Source organism: Rhinopithecus bieti, unplaced genomic scaffold (assembly GCF_001698545.2).
Source record: "Rhinopithecus bieti isolate Rb0 unplaced genomic scaffold, ASM169854v2 scaffold_30846, whole genome shotgun sequence".
In the NCBI taxonomy this organism is placed as follows: domain Eukaryota; kingdom Metazoa; phylum Chordata; class Mammalia; order Primates; family Cercopithecidae; genus Rhinopithecus; species Rhinopithecus bieti.
Window position 1 is genome coordinate 13,668 of NW_016814438.1, and position 5,891 is coordinate 19,558.

Here is a 5,891-nt window from a genome sequence, read left to right on the forward strand (position 1 = left end):
TTTTTTTTTTTTTTTTTTCCCTGTGTATTAGTCCATTCTTACATTGCTATAAGGAAATACCTGAGACTGGGTAATTTATTAAGACAAGAGAATTAATTTGCTCACAGTTCCACAGGTGATAGAGAAAGCATGATGTTGGCATCTGCTCAACTTCTAGGGAAACCTCAGGAAACTTACAACCATGGCAGAAGAAGAATGGGAAGTAGGCTCATCTTACAAGGTCAGAGCAGGAGCAAGGGGTTGGGGGAGGTGCCACACACTTTTAAATAACCAGATCTGGTGATAACGCTATGAGAACAGCACCAAGAGCATTGTGCTAAACCATTCACGAGAAACCATCCCCATGATCCAATCACCTCCTACCAGGACCCACCTCCAACATTGGGGGTTACAATTTAACACTAGATTTGGGTGGGGACACAGAGCCAAATCATATCACCCTGCATCTGACACCATAAATGAATACCCCTTCTTTGTTCTAGCAGAGGCTATGTGAAGGACAAAACCCACCCATCCATGACTCAGAGGGGTTAGTGGTGAGTTATTTATTGCCTGCTCCCTGTCTCTTGTGCTCTACCTGTGCGTGCTGCATCCCATGGACCTGAAAGATCCTGGCACTGGCAGTCATTTGTAAGGAGACTGCAAGGAAAGAGTCTCTGTAAGTTCTGCAAGTGAAGAGTAATTTTGGTTTTCCTTAAAGATCATAGACTCTATTATTTGTACTGTAGCTTACTAGAAAGCGTTTTCCAGAGGCTCCAGTCTGTTTGTTAATTATTATTTTTAAGAATCACACACAATGCTGAGAGTTGTTGACAAAGCACCTTCGCCTGTGTTACTTAGTCTTTGTGGTAGTCCTTTGGAATAAGCAATGTTATTCCCTTTGATTTACACTGAGACCTAAAGAAGATGATGAAGAGAAGGTAGATTATAAAGATAATATAAATAGCTAATAGCTATCATTTACTGAATTACTAATAAGTACCAGGTAGGGCAGTAGGAACATAATATTTTTCTAACATACACAATAATCCTGCAAGGTTGGACTTAGTATTTCTTTTTTTTTTTTTTTTTTTTTTTTTTTTTTTTTTTTTTTTTTTTTTTTTTTTTTTGAGATAGAGTCTTGCTCTGTTGCCAGGCTGGAGTGCAGCGGCACAATCTCAGCTTACTGCAAGCTTTGCCTCCCAGGTTCAAGCAATTCTCCTGCTTCAGCCTCTCAAGTAGCTAGAATTACAGGTGCCCGCCACCACACCCAGCTAATTTTTGTTCTTTGAGTAGAGATGGGGTTTCACCATGTTGGCCAGGATGGTCTCGCTCTCTTGACCTCGTGATCTGCCTGCCTCAGCCTCCCAAAGTGCTGGGATTACAGGTGTGAGCCACTGTGCCTGGCCTTAGTATTCCTGTTCTGTAGATAATAAAACTGTGATTCTAAGAGTTAAAAGTGACACTTTAACTCTTAGAATCATCACAAGCTTTACATTAATTGAACATGACACTAAGGGAGCATCTGTGGTGCACTGAGACTCACCCCTTGCAGCATTTTGACTCACATAAATGTCATAATTGACCTTGTGATGCCCCAGGGGGTACCGTTTACCCCTGACCACCTTGGGAAGTTGTTAGATGGTGATGATCCTAGTACAGGCACTCAGTTCATTGAGACTCTGGAAAGAAGTCTGAGATAGAAATACAAGGCTATAATCGGTAATCATTATTAAGGCTTTTATTTGAATAATGGGAAGAATATTTAAAGAACAGGGAAAATGGTTGGATTTTACTGGTTTATTTTTATTATTGTGCCAATAGAATTTATATTGTTTCTAAGCAAATAGGTACATATCAGTACAATCTGTGTTTTCAGTATATTGAAAAAATACATAGCTAAGGAAAATATAACTTGGTGAGGTTGAAGCAGATTTTTTCTATAAAATTTTGTTGTTCTTTCACATTACTTTTTATTCTAATTAGAAATCAAGGTTAAACTAATATGGAACAAATCTGGATGGCAAACTCCACTTCTTTACATTTCTGGAACACCTTACCAATCTGCATCTGGTCTTAAGACTTCCTTAGTAGGTTGTTCTCTGCACACGGGGAGTTGGCAGTAATGTTTCTATTTCTGTTTCTGTTTCCCTAATTCTTTACTACTGGCTTTAACTTTGAAACTTCTAAAAAATTGTTCTTTGATCATCCCCTTACTAAAGGAGTGAAGAAGGGTCTTGCAAATAAAATCCACAGGACTTTGGGATGCTTCTGACAGGGTTTCCTAATCAAGAAAAGTCATTGGAAGTGTTAACATAGCTACAGGTGAGGGTGTTGGAAGTTCATGCTTCACCTTACCTGCTCTCTACATTCTAAAAGTTGCAGAAGTAGATTCTAAAACACAACTTTCTGTAAAACTTAATGATGGGACTGAGGAGTACAATCACGTTAAAAGCTACTTTTATATAGCAACTACTAGGTGCTGGGTCCTCTGCTAAGTTCTTCACAGGCATTATCTTGAGTTCTCAAGGGAGAACTCAAGAATCCTACAAGGGAGTAGGATTAAAAAATCCTTCTTTTATAGATGAGGAAATTAAAGCCTAGAGAGGCATTAGCCAAGATCCATCTGATTAAAAATGAGAGCTTATCTTACAGAGTCATTATGAGGATTCAATGAGATTGTATTTATTTACCAAATGTTTGGCATGGTATAGGGTTGCTGTTTAAATAATGTTCATCTTATTTCAATGTCTCTTTCACATTAGTCTCAAGCACTTCACTGTCTTTGTAGCATTTGGGTTCTTGAAATCTGTCTGAGAGAAAACTGACAGTGATATTATCCATTGTTTTGATTTATTTTTTATCAAATAGCAGATAATTAGACTGTTGGCCAGAATTTTTCAATTGCTCATCATGGGCCTATTCCAATATATTATTGGAAATCAGTAATATAATCCTAATTTTTCATGTGGTTTTTTTTTGTTTTCTATGATAAAATCATTGGTGGATATGTTTATGTTGGATATAACAAATTTGAAGTGTATGAATGTCCTCTTGTGACAAGGTAAGGTATTAGTTAGGCATTCTTTTTAAACTTCCACCCAATTACTTATTTTAGAAAAATGTTAAATTCATTAGATGAAAATTAAAAAGATTCACAAGTGTCCTAAGATACCACTGAAAGGAGCACGATACAGTGCACTGGAATGGGGAGTCAGGAGCCCTAGATCTCGGTCTTGCCTCTGTCCCTGACTAGCTGGTGGCCTTGCCTAAGACACACATCCCCTCATTGCTTCACAAGGTTGCTACCTGTAAATTGCACATTTCAGTCCAGGATCTAAGTTTCATTTTCTGTTTAACTGTTCATAATAACCCAAAATTCCTTAGGGGAAACTCTGTTGCTTTGGTAGGTAACATATGGGGATGCAAAGGGAAAAATTCTGGTACCTACGCTTCTGGGTTTTACTGAGGGATCTAACCCTCTATCCACTGATAAAATTCTTTTAAGAAAGTTATATGAGTGAATGATTATTTGCATTTATTATTAGTGGGTTATCTACTTGTTTAGAGAAGATTGATGGTCTTGCAACAAGGATTAAATAAAATTGTTCCATCTCTCATAATGTCTTATCATGCCTCCCCATTCATCATCATCATGATCCTTATGCTGGTTGAGACAAAAAGTTAATCAGCCACAAACAAACACAAGAAGAATTTCTTTTTTTTCCTGCATTGATTGGATCAAAGAAGGGGACTTGCAAATATCTTTTAGACATAGTTTACAAAGAACTTCATTCCAAGTTGCCATTGCACTTCATGTATGACCTAATTCAAACAATTTACATAACTGTATTATAATTGTGCAGTTCTTTATCTGTTTCCCTCACTGGACTGTGATCTCCTTGAGGGCAGGCACCTATCTTAATGACTGTCACATTGCCATTCACTAGCATAGTTCCTGGTACAATCCCTCATGATAAGATAATTATATTTCTATAATTTGACTTTAAGACTACAAATCCAAAGGCCACCTCAGTACTCTGTTACTGAGTACTGAGGTTATAATATGATGATTGTGCTGAAGAATCAGTTCAGACTGCAATCTGAAGCTCCCAGAAGGGTAGATATCTGCATCCTTAACTCACAACTCAAACTGTTCACTCAGCAAACAAAGTAAAAACAATATATCTTCTCTTCTTCCTACTTCACTACTTTTAGAGTTATGTAAAACACTTTAATTTGCACCAGAACACTGGGGAAAGAGAAAAAGGCAGTCAGGATAATATAATAGTATCTTTATGAAGTCCTTGTGCAGTTTTAAAACGTCAGTAACTTCAATTGAGAATGTGATAGAGGCAACCTACAAATCATATCTGAAAGCAAACTGAATTTTCTCAGAACTGCCAGAAATTTCTATTCAGTACAGAGTACACAGTGAAAATTTTCCCAGAGTATGTTTTATCAAATAATTATTTAAATGTTGGATTAACTAGTGTTAAATTGGTTTGTTTTCTACACGGCCATCAGAGATATTAATGCACTGTCAATCTACAAGAAGGGTATATGATATACAATTGTTTCACAAACACTGTAACAAATGATTTTGAAGAGGACGTCTTAGGATACTCTGAGTTACTCCAACTTGGACATTTCACAGGTAGGAGAACTATTGAATGGTTCTGCAAGGTAAAGACACTTATTCAAGAATATTTCAATAACTGTACTTAGTGCAAAGCCAGGACTGAATTTAGGTAGTCTGGTTCCCAGTTCAGAAGAGTATACCTGTTTTCTGTATGCCATAATGCAGGCCCTTACTTGCCAATGAGAGAGTTTCTGCAATAGCAACATCATCCCTTCTGTTTAATGAAGTCCTGCTGGTTGGATTAATAAATAATGGCATTTTCAGGGCAGTGGGTTGCACCCACTAAGATATTTAAGATATTGATTTCTAGTACAAAATGACTTTCCTAGAAATATAATTTCCCAGAGGAAGGATACACAAGAAATGTGTGGCTTAAAATTCACCTTTTAGTCATTGTATAAAAGTTGAAGGATAACTGCTCAGTTATTACATGGGAGCATCTGGTAAAAAACCACAGGCCCAGTGATGACAGATACTGGACACAGAGGAATGAGATCCACTTTCCTAATAGGTCAGTAGCCTTTTGTTCTATCTGTGGGTGCCTGTCCTGAAGACTGCACTCCCACTGAATTCCCGAATTCAGCTCCTGAATTCCCTCCTTTCTGCCCATCCATTCCTAATCACATTTTCATGTTGGACCCACTAAGTCTTTTCTAGCAATTTCATTCCTTCTCGCCTGCCCTCTGCATTCTTTTGTGATCTCATTTGGTTTAAATGTCATGTGATGGAATTGGAAGAGCCAAGCAGGCTAGACTTAAATTCTGGCTCTGTCTACACTCGACCACCTAGAAAACCTCATAGGGTTCCTGTAAAGATTTAAATACACCTACCACACAATTATATGTAGTATTTAACATAGTGTCTAGCACAAAAGTGTTAAAGAAATAATTCTCTTTGTCTCTAATTGTTGCTTATATATTAGACCAATTTGCCCAACTAGATAAAAGCTAAGGGCAGAGGGCACGGTGTGTGTGTGTGTGTGTGTGTGTGTGCATCCTCACTCTCCACAATGCTAGAAACATTTTTTCATTCAAAAACAATCTGTTAAATGCCTCATAGCAGCACAACATCTCACAGTAGGTATTTGTAATTTATTTTATGGTAAAGCTTATATGAGGGTAAATAAAATACTCTATGCAAATTTCTGAAAACAGTGCCTAAAAAACTAGTAAGTGCTATTATAATCACTAGAAAGTACATACACTTATTTTAGTGCTGTGATAATACTTGGGATGAGCTATTTACTCTATCCTGAGTCCATCTCAAGGGG